This window comes from Balaenoptera borealis (genome assembly GCF_965194805.1).
Source record: "Balaenoptera borealis genome assembly, chromosome: 15".
In the NCBI taxonomy this organism is placed as follows: domain Eukaryota; kingdom Metazoa; phylum Chordata; class Mammalia; order Artiodactyla; family Balaenopteridae; genus Balaenoptera; species Balaenoptera borealis.
The window spans coordinates 36,906,886-36,920,445 of record NC_138871.1 but is presented as its reverse complement, the minus strand read 5'-3'; the positions used below and the strand labels follow the sequence as shown (position 1 = coordinate 36,920,445).

The following is a 13,560-nucleotide window of genomic DNA, read 5'->3' as shown; positions in this document are numbered from 1 at the left end:
TTCAGTTTTCACCATGTTGTTCTTATGATGCATAAGTACTGCAAAAAACAAAACCAAAAACTTATGACCCCTGTTGATCTAGTGCACTTACCACTCAGCAGTCACTACATTAGCCACAACATGTGAAATGGGTTGAAGTGGAACATGACAACAGTGCTGAGAGGACAGGAGGGTCCCTGTACCAGAACGTTTTCACACTAAGTTAGGACTCTGCATCTCCAGCAGAGTCCATGACTTGGTCCACAATAAAACTAAATTTATGGCTAATTACAGACAAATTTTCTAACAATCAAAATTTTCAACCATAATACAATTCCAATAATACCCTCAAACTACCGTTTGTTTTTGTCCGGCTGCAACTTAAAAAAAAAAATTTCTCAAAACTCAAAGTTGACCAGTAAGTGTCCCCAAATGCCTCATGCTCAAATATATAGCATATAATTAAAGATGCACAGACTGAATGGCACGAATGGTTAATACAGCAAAATGGATTCATGGCTGGAACATTTCTCCATGGTATATGGGTCTTTCAGAAATAATAATCTTTAAGTATAATCTCTTTTCCAAATAGGTTTTTCAAAGCTACTGTAAATATACTTTTCTTAGCTGATCAACAATTTTTTGTTGGTCATGCTGCAATTTTTCAGCCAAAATAAGAACTTCTTACAGAAAATGAAAACAATAAATGACCTGGGACAAAAGCAGTTTGCCCTTAGAATCCATTCCACACAACTTTAGACCCCGCCCATGAGAAGCTCCCAAGGCAACACAGAAATGATAGAATCAAGAAAGAAAAACAAAGCTCTAGCAATTATTCTATCATTAGAGTATATAAGTCCTGGGTAACAAGAGGCAGATAATGCACTGCTCTCCAACCCACTGTCACTTGGACTTTTGTTCCATTCTCTCAGGGAGACTAAAAAGTAGGGGCAAGAAGCATAGTTGAAACATTTCTCTGTAGGGAGGCAAAAAAGAAGTTGAGTCAGTCCCAACTGCTTTGCCTTGATTGGTTTTTACCTGCCTGATTATCTGAAGACAGGAGTACATCCCAATCGAACTACTAATCCCAGCAATCAGTATGGCCAACTGTTTAGCTATTAACAAATGTTTCTTACGGATGACTTTTCACATCATGGCAAAACCAGCCTTATTCTAGTTAGGAAATTAAATTTTAGTTTGAGCTTTTGGATCTTGATCTTTGATTTCTTTTCATTTCTTTTTTTAACACTGGGTAGTGGAAATAAAAATAAAATCCAGTATTAGATGGGAAACAACAGCCATTTCACTTTTCCTTTCAGCCTCTGAGCCACTGGTAGTAAACCTTAGCTAAATAGTAAAAACATTTGTTACACAGCAAAGGGAATCTTGTCCACTAAACTTTTCTGCAAGGTACTAAAATTTAAAATTTGCCCAAACAAAACCAAGCTTCACAAGTTACAGTCTTATGTCTCCCTTTTTAAAAGTAACCAACAGCACTTTGAGGAAATGCAATACAAAGTTCTAACTTTTTTCCCCCCAAATTCTAGCACTTTTAACTAAAATTATAGCCACAGTGTCCCTTCTCTGGTTTCTTTAATAAAATACAATTTATTTCAGAATTCTGCTTTCATTGTGCTGCTTCGTAATTTAAAGTTTACAGAACTTTCATTTGAGATGTATAAGAAACATCAAAACATACTTAAATAGTTTTTTTTTAAAAATTTATTTATTTTATTTTTGGCTGCATTGGGTCTTCATTGCTGTGCACGGGCTTTCTCTAGTTGTGGCGAGCGGGGGCTACTCTTCGTTGCGGTGCGCGGGCTTCTCATTGTGGTGGCTTCTCTTGTTGGGGAGCACGGGCTCTAGGCGCTCGGGCTTCAGTAGTTACCCGTGTCTTCTGCATTCGCAGGCGGATTCTTAACCACTGCACCACCAGGGAAGCCCTTAAATAGTTCTTTTAAAAAGTAACCCTCTGGCTCGAAACAATTCATGCCAGCAGACGCTTTGAATTATGGATGGAACCATTCAAAATCTGAGTATTTTCAGTATTCACAGAGCTTACTAGAGCAATAGGCACCTCATCAACACTAAACCTAAAAATGAAAGACCAAGTAAAAAAACTGTAACTGAAAATTTAGGGACAACCCAAGACTTAGCATCTTCCAAGTCAAGAGAGACACAAGACTTTCACCCTTCTTCTGTTCTTTCCATGGAGGTTGGCAGGAATCAAATAGTCTACTTGAGGGGTCAAGAAGAATCAGTAGCTCCCCTTCAAGAGTGATCCCATCATTTAGGAAGAAAATTTTTTAAAAAGGTGAAGATCTTCCGACGTGATTGGGTTGTGACAATGTTGCAGGCTTCGCAGGTGATTCAGGAGTGCTTTAAAAATTCCAATGGGGGAAAATATGACAATCCTTCTCTACATACTTTGAGAAGGGCATGCGTGAACAAAGACCCACCAGTGTGCACACATACTGGAAAACGCATCTTTACAAGATTACTTTCTCACAGTGGGTGAGAAAGGGCTCAAGATCAAACAATCCAGAAAAGACTGACTTGTAAATCAGACACAATTCTATTTAGAAAGTACGTTCTAGAGAAACTAGAGTGGCTAAACTGCCTTGATAAACCTGGCTAACCTACCATGATAAGCCTAGATATTCCCAAAATATCAAAGACCCGGTCTATCCTGGACAAATAAGGTACTGTATTTCAAATATAGTGCTTTATTTTGCTGACTTTTCCACAGGTCATGGTGCATTTCTTTTAAATAAAGGAAAAAAATCTATTTCAACTCTGTTGTTTTACGAATAGCGAAATTAAAGAGATTTTTGTTCCCATTTGATCTGTCTCTTGATGAATATATGCACACTGTTGACAGTTTCCCTTCCCTGGCTTTGGAATAATATAAAGTTGAAATACATAAGAAAAAATAAGAAGGGCCAAGATAGATTAATGGAGGGTACCTGACCAAAGTGCAAAATTCACATAAAATGCTATGCCCTAGAGCTTCCCTGGTGGCGCAGTGGTTCAGAGTCCGCCTGCCAATACAGGGGACATGGGTTCGAGCCCTGGTCCGGGATGATCCCACATGCCGCAGAGCCACTGGGCCCGTGTGCCACAACTACTGAGTCCATGCGCCACGACTGCTGGGCCTGGGCACCCCAACTGCTGAGGACCACGTGCCTGGAGCCCGCGCTCCGCAGTGGGAAAGGCCACCACAGTGAGAGGCCCGCGTGCCACGGAGAGCAGCGGCCCCTGCTCGCCGCGGCTGGAGAGGGCCCACGCGCAGCGGTGAGGACCCGGTGCAGCCAAAAATAAATAAATAAAATGAATAAATTTATTTTAAAAAAATGCTATGCCCTAGATACTGAGGTTAGAGGACAGGTAAAAGACCAGTTGAGAGAATCACTTACATATACTTACTAGAATGGAGTGTAGCAGTGTCAAAGGAAGAGAGAATTTTCCGTAAGATGAAAAGGAGAGAAGAAAAAAATAGGAATTAGCATTTATTAAAATCAGCTGTGTATTGTTGCTTTAACTGTTGTATACCAATTAATAATCATAGAGGTAGATATCACTGTTCCTATTCTATAGCGAGGAAACGGAGACTTGGAGAGGAGTAATGAACACTGTTAGTGGTACACCCGACATCCATTCCTCCCTTCCTCTCCCTAAGAGAACCCCAGCCCTCTGGTCCAGATGTGGGCAGAGATGCCCAATCAGACAGAAAGACTGACAGTCCACACCTGTGGAGGTTTCTGACTTCCTCTGAATGCCATAACATAAGCATGTGAACCAGCTTGAGGAAGGAGCCAAAACAGACGTGGGAGCCAGCAAGGAATCCAGCTGAAAGCCAAAAGACCCTAAGAACCTGAGCTACAGAACTGACCAACCCTGGAGCCCGCCGTAGCTCTGGATTTGTTGTGAAATAATAAATTTCCTGATGATTCCAGCAAGCTTGAGGGTGGTTTCTAAAAGCATCCTGATACATGAATTCAACTTCTCCAAGGTCACCTGCAGTAAGTGGCAGAGCAAGAATTTGAACCAACATCGTTCTGGCTCAAAATGGGGCTTTTTCCACTAAACCACACTGTGGCATGAACTTTGATAAATTTTTTTTCTCATGATACAATCATGCGACGTTAGATCTAGAAAGGATCTTACCTCGGCATACATAAGAAAAGGCATTTACCTTATAAAAATGTTTGAAGTAGTGGCCTTACTTGCAAACACAGATAAGAAACATATCTTTAGCAAAAATTCCCAGAATTTCATATTCTGCAGAACTTCTCACTTCATATGCATTTAACTTTTAGCAGAATGTGAATTCATACATCTTTAATAAATGGAATTGAGCTCTTGAAAAGCATTCCAAGTTATTATTAATTTTCTTAGGTGTGATAATGGTACTGTGGTTATGTAGGAAGATGTCCTTATTCTTAGGAGATGCATATTGAAATATTTAATGGTAAAGAGTCATGATATCTAGAACTTACTTTCACATGGTACAAAAAATTATACATATAAAGAAAGGGAGACAGAGAGTCATAAAGCAAAATAAAGCAAAAGGTTAATAATTACTGAATCTAGGTGGAGGAAATATGGGTCTTTACTGAATTATTCTTTCAAGGTTTCTACATAGTTGAAAAGTTTTACAACAGAAAGTTTGGGTGTGGGGGAATACGGTGTGAGATACAGCCCTGCAGAGCACAGTGTGGCTGTACATTGGAATAAGTTGAGGACTTTCAAAAATACTGAAACCAGGGCCTCTCCCTGGGTTGTGGCCTGGGGATGGGTGATTGTAATGTGGCCCTCTTGTATGGTAGAAGGAGCCTGAGCTTGCAAGGCACAACTCATTAATACCCTGACAGCCCCAATCCCAAAAACACAACTCAAATTTTTTTCTGGAATGTTTTTTATTCATAAAAGATTGCCGTTTTAGGGACTTCCCTGCGGTCCAGTGGTTAAGACTCCATGCTTCCACTGCAGGGGGCGGGGGGTTTGATCCCTGGTCAGGGAATTAAGATACTGCAAGCTACGTAGCGTGGCCACACACACACACACACACACACACACACACACACACAGTTGCCGTTTTAAAGTTAACATAAGCATTAATTCCAACAATGAAGAAATTTCTCTGAAACACACATTGGGTGACATAAGGAATACTCAATTAAAATTAGACCAGGACTCTAACAGATCGATAACGAAGGCTTCTGTGCTGTGCTCAAGACCACGAGGGCAAGAAGAATGGAGCAGCCTCGGTTATTCCCTAAACAAATCTATCCATAGACTCTATGGTCCAACATGCCAAAATTTAATTTATAAAAATGCAATTTAAAAAAAGGAACAATATTTAAGGAGAAGCATTAAGCCATTTAATCTCTTTAAAAAAAAAAGTCCTACTAAAATCATGCTCTTTACTCCACGCCAAAGATGAGTCACAATCCGTTAAACTATAAGGAAAGAAGAATTCCTTGAAAAATACACAACTCCAATTCTCCAAATTCAGATTTGTACAAATTACTTAAAAATACTCTAGTGAGCATTACATACAGTAGAAAGCTCTCTAAGGTCCTATATCTAAATTTCAGCTGGCACATGAGTCTCTGCAGTTCCATTTGTCTTTCTTAAAATGTATGTGACTGGGGTATGGGATAGAGGTAAATAAACAGTAGATAAAATTTAAAAAGAAATAAAAAATAAATGACAAACTTTAAAAATATAATCTTACAATAGAGGTTTTATCTTGAAAAATATACCTTACAACCTAGGTGACTTTTTCTTAAAGTTTCATTGATATCTAATAAATGCATATATTTAAAATGTATAATTTGATAAGTCATGACATATCTATATACCCTTGAAATCATCAGCAATCAAGATAATGAACATAACTATCCCAGGTGGCCTTTAAATCAAATAGATATGTGATGGTTCTAGCACAGATACAGTTTCTCGGAAAAGAAACAATTAAAAAAAAAAGTCTCCATACAAGTGTCCAAATACTTTCATCGACAGCTAAAATAAACATTAAGGCTTTAGATTTTTCCCCCTAATTTAAATCTAACAGACAAGCATATATTGTGTTATTCTACCTTAGATTTAGGTCCAAATAAACAAATATACTCAAAAAACAAAGAAATTCTTAATATTTTTAAATGTGCAGGAAAATGAAAACAAAAGCCATAGTCACATGGCATTATATTTTAGAATTTAAACACACACATATCAGGAATCTCAGCTAACTGAAAAGCAAAACAATTTAGAAAGATCATACCTACATATTACAGCAATATACAGACTTCCTAAGTTTGGCATATCAGGCCCAGGGCATGCCCATCTCACAGGCAGGACTGCTCCAGGCAAAACTAAGGGAAAAAGAGTGTGCCTTCAGTAACTATCAAAAGTCTCCATCTCCACTTCTTTCCTCCCCTTTCAGTGTTCTTCCATTTTTCAGGGAACTCCCCTTGTGTACAGGGCCCTCACTGATGTACCACCCTTCCCAAAGCTCTGGAAAAATTTTTGTTCTCAAGAACCCAAACCATATCCATTGTGTGCCCATATACAGATCTTCCTCAACTTACAACAGGGTTACATCCTGATAAACCCATGTAAACTGAAAATACTGTAAGTCGAAAATGCATTTAATACACCTAACCTACCAAACATCATAGCTTAGCCTAGCCTACCTTAAACACGCTCAGAACACTTCCATTAGCCTACAATCAGGCAAAATTATCTAACACAAAGCCTACTTTATACTAAAGTATTGAATATCTCATGTAAGTTATTGAATATTGTACTGAAAGTGAAAAACAGAATGGTTGTGCGAGTACAGAATAGTTGTAAGTGTATTAGTTATTTACCTCGTGACTATCATCACGAGAGGATCGTGTAGCATACTGTCAGCCCAGGAAAAGATCCAAACTCAAAATTCCAGCTCCATTTTCTACTGAATGTATAGAACTTTCACACCATGGTAAAGTTGAACCATTGGAAGTTGAACCACGGTAAGTTGGGGCATTTGTATTCTATTTTTGGTTCAGAGTCCCTGCTTCCCTCGGGGATAGCTAGCGAATGTATTGATAATAAATGGCTAGGGTGTGTACTCCATTTCCTTTCCTTCTTGCTGAGCAGTTGCAGTAGCTAGAAAAGGGACTGTTCTACCCTTAGGTGCCTAAGGCACAAAGATGGCCATCTTTCCCAAACTTAAAAGGATTAAAAACAAAAACAATAAAAGGAAGGATGGATTCCCATGAAGGCCATTCAGGACTTCCAGAAGGCAAGTCCATTTGACCTTGCTTACTGTAGTGGCCTACACCAGACTTTCCATCAAGTTAAATCTCATATTGCCCAACACAAGAGACAATTTTCATGTGGGGATCTTTTGTCTCCCCAACTGGACTGTGAAAACCATTATGGACAGGTGCCATGTCTATTAGTCTCTGATACCCCCAAGCACTTGGGACATGTGTTAAATATTTACGAACAAAAATGAAATAATTAATGAAAATCATTACATTATATCATACTCGTACTATTTGTACCGCAAAAACACATATATCTTCTTAAATATTTGAGGTGGAAATGTACACTAAGAGTTTTATTTGTTTAGGAAATTACATAGTTTTTACAATCACAGAAACAAAAGATTAGTTCTTTATATACACTAGACAAAGGAAACTTAAGATTTTCTTGTTAATTGTGCCATATAGCTGAGATGACTACATTTCCATTGTGCAATTTTCAGTGATACACATTTTTTTCAGGCTCTGTCACAAAGAAAACAAAGCAAAGTGAGAAAACAACTTCAAAGGTGTAAAGAAAAGCTAGGAGAAAAGCTAGGAGAAATTTCAGACCATGTCCAATGTAAGGTTTCCCAGGGTTCATAAAAGAGGATGATTTCATGATTTCTGGTGGAAACATCGACAACATTATAGGGTTTTTAATATTTCAACTCAAACTCAAATAAAAATTGTCCATTTGAATGCAGTTTTGTTTCAGGATTCAGTTTTAGACTTTTGTACCAACTTAAAAGGTATAAAATCCATATGAAGAAATCTTGACTTTTTTTTCAAACCATTATTACACAGTGTTTAGTTATCACTACTCAAAATAGTAGATAACAAGCTCTAAACACATCAGAATAGTTTAGAATGTAATTTCTACAAGGACAATAATATTTGTTTCTTTTCTTCACTGCTATAATGTATATGCCTCGTAAGAGTAGCTGGCACATAGTAAGTGCTCAATAAATCTGTTGAATGAAATGAATAAATGAATGAAGTCAGGAATGGGATATAGGTTTACAAAAGAAGAAAAGAAAGACCAAGCTTCTTCCAGGAGGCATAGATTTTACAAAGTACAATTTCTGGAAAGTCTCTTATTTAATCAACTCCAAAATGAAGTTTATCTAACCCTATATTTGAATTGTTTAAATAAAAAGTAACAATGGACTGCTTGTTTTGTAAATCAAAAAGGGGATTCATTTCATTTAATCAAATTGAAAGGTTTTCTACTACCAATGTCTGAATAATGTCAAGTATTTTAAGAAACTATTAAACATATAACTGATTCACTTTGTTATAAAGCAGAAACTAACACACCATTGTAAAGCAATTATACTCCAATAAAGACGTTAAAAAAATAAGAAAGAAACTACTAAACATTCTCTCCAAATCAATGGATTTGAGTCCTTAGAAAATCTTTTTACTCAAAGGATTTTTATGTAAATCTTTTTTGTTTAAAAATACATATTCATTTTCATACCCTTTGATCTTCTCAGTGAAAAGAAGTCTTAAAATCAAAACAAAATTAACTCAAAGGGATACATTTCATTTGAGCTGAGGCCACTGGAAGACAATAAAGCTAATGGTTACTTCACCAGGAACATTAGTCATTCAACAATGGCGAACCCTGGAAAACCTCACAGTGGACAGAGTCTGAGGTTCTGTCTGGTTTTACGGAGTTAAAAACAAAACAAAGGACCTGCTCTTCATGTCTAATGTGCTGTTCTCAGGCCCACTCGCCCCCCACGTGGTCAGGTGGCCATGGTCATAGCTCAGACTGCCGCCAGGGCTCGCCCAGCACTGGGCGCCGAGCAACACAAAGCCTGGATGTTTGAGCTGTTTCAAGGTAATGTGGACAGAAAAAATTCTGTGGTTAACCCCCCAAAATAAGAGATTAATAGAAAAGCAGTAAATAATAGACACATCGTTATCGTCCCTTTTTACCACCTCACATGAGTTAAAACTTGGTTTTAGGTTTACAAAATGGCCCCTTAAGTTTTGTGTAGATAAGATGATCAGAGAGCTCATCTTCTGAAATAAGGCAAAGCAAATTTTCTATATGGAAGGCCTTTGCCCCTATCTCATAAAAGCAGACTGAAATAGATGAAAACCCCTATTCCATGCTTTAAACAGAGGCAAAGGCAAAAGAGAGGCAAAGAAAAAAACCTGTCATAATCAAGGAAAAAGACCAATGTGAAAAGAAGAGCAAAATGAGAAAGATGCCACATTAAAAGAAATACAAATTCAAGTGGTAATGTTAAGAAAACTGAAAAACAATGGTAGAATAAAGGGAAGAAGGTTGTGAAAATCAGATAAAATTTAAATAAAAGGTGGACTGTTTTGGTCATTTTATTTAATATGTTAAAAGTAAACATTCAATACTACAGAGTTGTACGTAACATCACACAAAACTTCATAAACATCAGTGTGGACTTACATTCAAAAGTAGAAAAGAAATCTGATCGTTCTGAGTTTTCATCAATTGGATGTTGAACAATAAGGACAAAAGGACAATACACTTTTAAAAGTTGCTTTCTGCTTAGCAACCTTGCATTTGAGGATGACTGTTCACTATACTTAATATTAGTTGGAACAAAAAATATTTCTTTGTATGTCCCACTTGTTTTAATAGGTCTCACTCTGAGTACACTAGAATTTCATTTCCACTTTAAAAAGTGATAATATCATAAGGTTGTGACAACTCTTCTGTTAAAAACCAGAGAGAGGGAAAGCTGAATTCAAAGAAACTGACATAATGTGCTAACTCTGGGCTTTTTGACTTTTAAAGACTCAGAACTCATTTTTAGGGACAAGAGGAAAAAAAAACTAGTTTCTTAAAATACAGCCTTTACATACCTGTCTTCACTCACCTTCCTAAATAAAAGATTCGCTGGAGTAAATAAAATCCTTCAAGCCACTATATTCTGAAATGTGCACATTTCACTGTATTCAAGGTACAAAAATAACTGAGTGTAAGGAGGGGTCCTCTAGCCAAGTAAGCCTTTTGAAATTTAAAAGTAAATAATCTAATTTTTCTCTTTGAATATACTGCTGACGAAACTGATACATCTAAACATTTTTTCCTGCAACACACGTGAAAGTTTTACAAGCTTTAAGTTAATAAAATGTATTATCTCCTAGATACATAAAGTTTGTTCTTATAATATCAACATCTGCTATAATCCAGGATATACCAAAACTCAATGTTAACATTTAAAATCCCTTTCAAAGTTTCTTGCCTCTTTAGGTACCTTATACTTTCTTGTGAACATACCAGTAAGAAGTCTCTACAAATATAAAGTTAAAAGGAAAAATGCCCTTCAGACAAAAAGATCTAAAGTCACAATTTTTTAATGACAAACAAATGTCCATTTCTAAATGCAAATGTTTACTTTGTATTTGCTCGCACCCTGTCCTTCTCCAACGCTTTTAAAAAGCACTTACAACTTACCCCTACAATGTCCTCTGTGAGTGAGGGCAGGGTAACTGCCTTCCCTCTTCCCACTGAAAGGATAAGAACACTACTCAGCCATAAAAAGGAACGAAATTGAGTCATCTGTAGTGATGTGGATGTATCTAGAGTCTGTCATACAGAGTGATGTAAGTCAGAAAGAGAAAAACAAATACTGTATGCTAATACATATATATGGCATCTAGAAAAATGGTAGTGATGAACCTAGTGGCAGGGCAGTACATAGAGAACAGACTTGTGGGCACGGCGGGGGCGTAGGGGGAAGGGGAGGGTGGGACGAATTGAGAGAGTAGCACTGACATATATACACTACCATGTGTAAAACAGATAGCTAGTGGGAAGCTGCTATATAGCACAGGGAGATCAGCTTGGTGCTTTGTGAGGACCACAGGGGCGGGATGGGGAGGGTGGGAGGGAGGCCCAAGAGGGAGGGGATATAGGTTGCATATAGCTGATTCATTTTGTTGTACAGCAGAAACTAACACAACATTGTAAAGCAATTATAATCTAATAACGATGAAAAAAAAAAAAAGGATAAGAACAGGGAGAGTCCTGGAGGTTAAGTGTAATGCTCAAGGTCATGTGCCAATCGGTTCAGTCTAGAACTCCAGGGACTTTAATTCTAAGTTTATGTCAATAGATAACACAAAAATAATTTTCCTCTCCTTTTGATCACTGACAGAGTATATTATTACCCATTTTCCTAATGTTAAAAGACAAGGATAGAAATCACAGGCCCTAAAGGTTATTTCTATTCCTCTTCCTCTTCCTTCCAGACAATTCTTCATCAGAAACTTCACTTTTTTTAAAGTTGAAGACATTATATACATCTGTAAAATATCAATAAATACTCAAATGTCTTCACCAAAACGAACAAGGTTAAATGAAAGAGATATAAGCTACAGAAATAATGTTATGCTGAAATGTGTTAAGCAAAAACTCAGACCTTTCATCTTGCAAACCAGACACTTAAGTGTAGTTTCTAAGTGCCTATAAATTAATTTTTTAAAGTTTCATTTTAGATTAGCTGCTTTAAAAGTGTATGAACAAAAAAGGGCGACTTTTTAAAAATTAATTGTTTTAGCCAGTGAAAATGCAATATATTCAACTAAATTGGATAACTGATGATTTGGTTAGACAAAGGATTATATACATAAAATTACCCACATTGTACTAGATAGTTCACATATTTGAAAAGTTTTAACAATGTCATGGAACTCTGTAACACTTCTGAGTAGATTAGTTTTCAGATTTTGTTACTGAGGATATCTCTTCCATGAAAGATATTTCTTGCATTTTTATAATTTCAGAGGGCACAGTAATTAAACTGGCTTTATTGACAAGTAAAGCAGAATGATTCTAAAAATGAAGCGGGTGGCACAGGCACGATCAATTTTGCTTATTTAAAAAGATACATTACCCAATTGTGTAATGCGTATTAAGTGTGTGGTGAAGTTAGTTAAAGTGCTTTATTTACTAATTACATATACCTTCTTTATGATTCCTATTACACTATTTACTACGCTTATTTGAAAAGCTAATTATTTATTAAGACTGCTCAAGAGAAAGAATTTCACTCTTGAATGGAAAGAGAAATAAAGCTTAGGTCCTTAAGGAAATGATATCGTTTTATTTCCGCAGTGTTGGTTTGATAAATTCTCTTTCTTATTATTAATTCTGAAGCCGATAATAACATCACATTATCATTTGGGACATTCAAAATCTAATTTGCATAATTTGTATTAATTATAATAACATCCAACTTAGTTACAGGAAGTCTGGGAGTCAGAAGGTCTTTCAGTAAAAAAATGGCCACGTCAGGTATTAAAAGAAGATATTTGATATGTACTTTTCAGAATATTTTAAGTTCAATCTTCAAAATGAAAAATATTTTCCTAATAAAACATGTTATAATTCCCTCTCTATTTCCAAAAATAGTAATTGAGAACATAAAAATTCAACTCAACACCACAAGTAATAGTATGCTCCATATCACTTACAATGTCATTCAACTACTCATAAACAAATTGAGAATAACATTGTTTAATTCATTCTACAGCATTCATTAAGCCTATCTATGTACCAGGTACTCTGCTGGGCACCTGCGATTAAATTATGAATGAAACACTATTCTTACCCTCAAAGAGCTTTCTGTTTAGTAGAGGAGAAAATCACATATAACAGCAAGTATGTGATAGGTTATCATTATAATAGTGGTATATATATTTGGTTATGCAAGTTTAAATGAAAGAGTGATCAACTCAACTCATCCAATAACTCACTTTCATAAAAACTCATATAAACTTTATTGAAAAGTATAAATCCCATAAATCATCATGCATATGGATAAGAACTCCGCTTATTTCATTGACAGCAATAATTCTTTATCTTTACAAAAAGTATAGTTCTAAAAAATATAGTCACCCATTGTTTCAAGACATACCAGGAACAAAACAGAATTAAACTTGAAAAGATGTACCAAATACTAGTCAAACTCATTCTGACCTCACAGTAACCCTATGAAGTACATTTTTCTATTATCCCTGCTTTATAGATGGGGAATCTGAGGTTACCTCGGCCAAGATCACAAGGATAGCAAGAGGAAATGCTGGCACTTGAACCTCCAGTCTGGTTGTGGAGGTCCCCTTAACCACTACACCACACATACTCTCAGTGGATGATGATGATGGTGACGATGATGATGGGGCAGCTAACAGCAAGTACTCTGTGCCTTGTGCCCTCTCAATTATCCTTAAGGCAACCCTTAGAGGAAAAGTCATCCCTCCTATTTACAGGAGAAAACCCTCACAG

The 13,560-nt window shown here is 36.6% G+C and overlaps 1 protein-coding gene across 2 annotated transcripts in view; it reads right to left on the bottom strand.

Annotated features, from left to right (window-relative positions):
* Positions 1-13,560, bottom strand: part of SERTAD2 (SERTA domain containing 2) — a 114,655-nt gene that overhangs the window by 98,968 nt on the left and 2,127 nt on the right. The window lies entirely within an intron of this gene.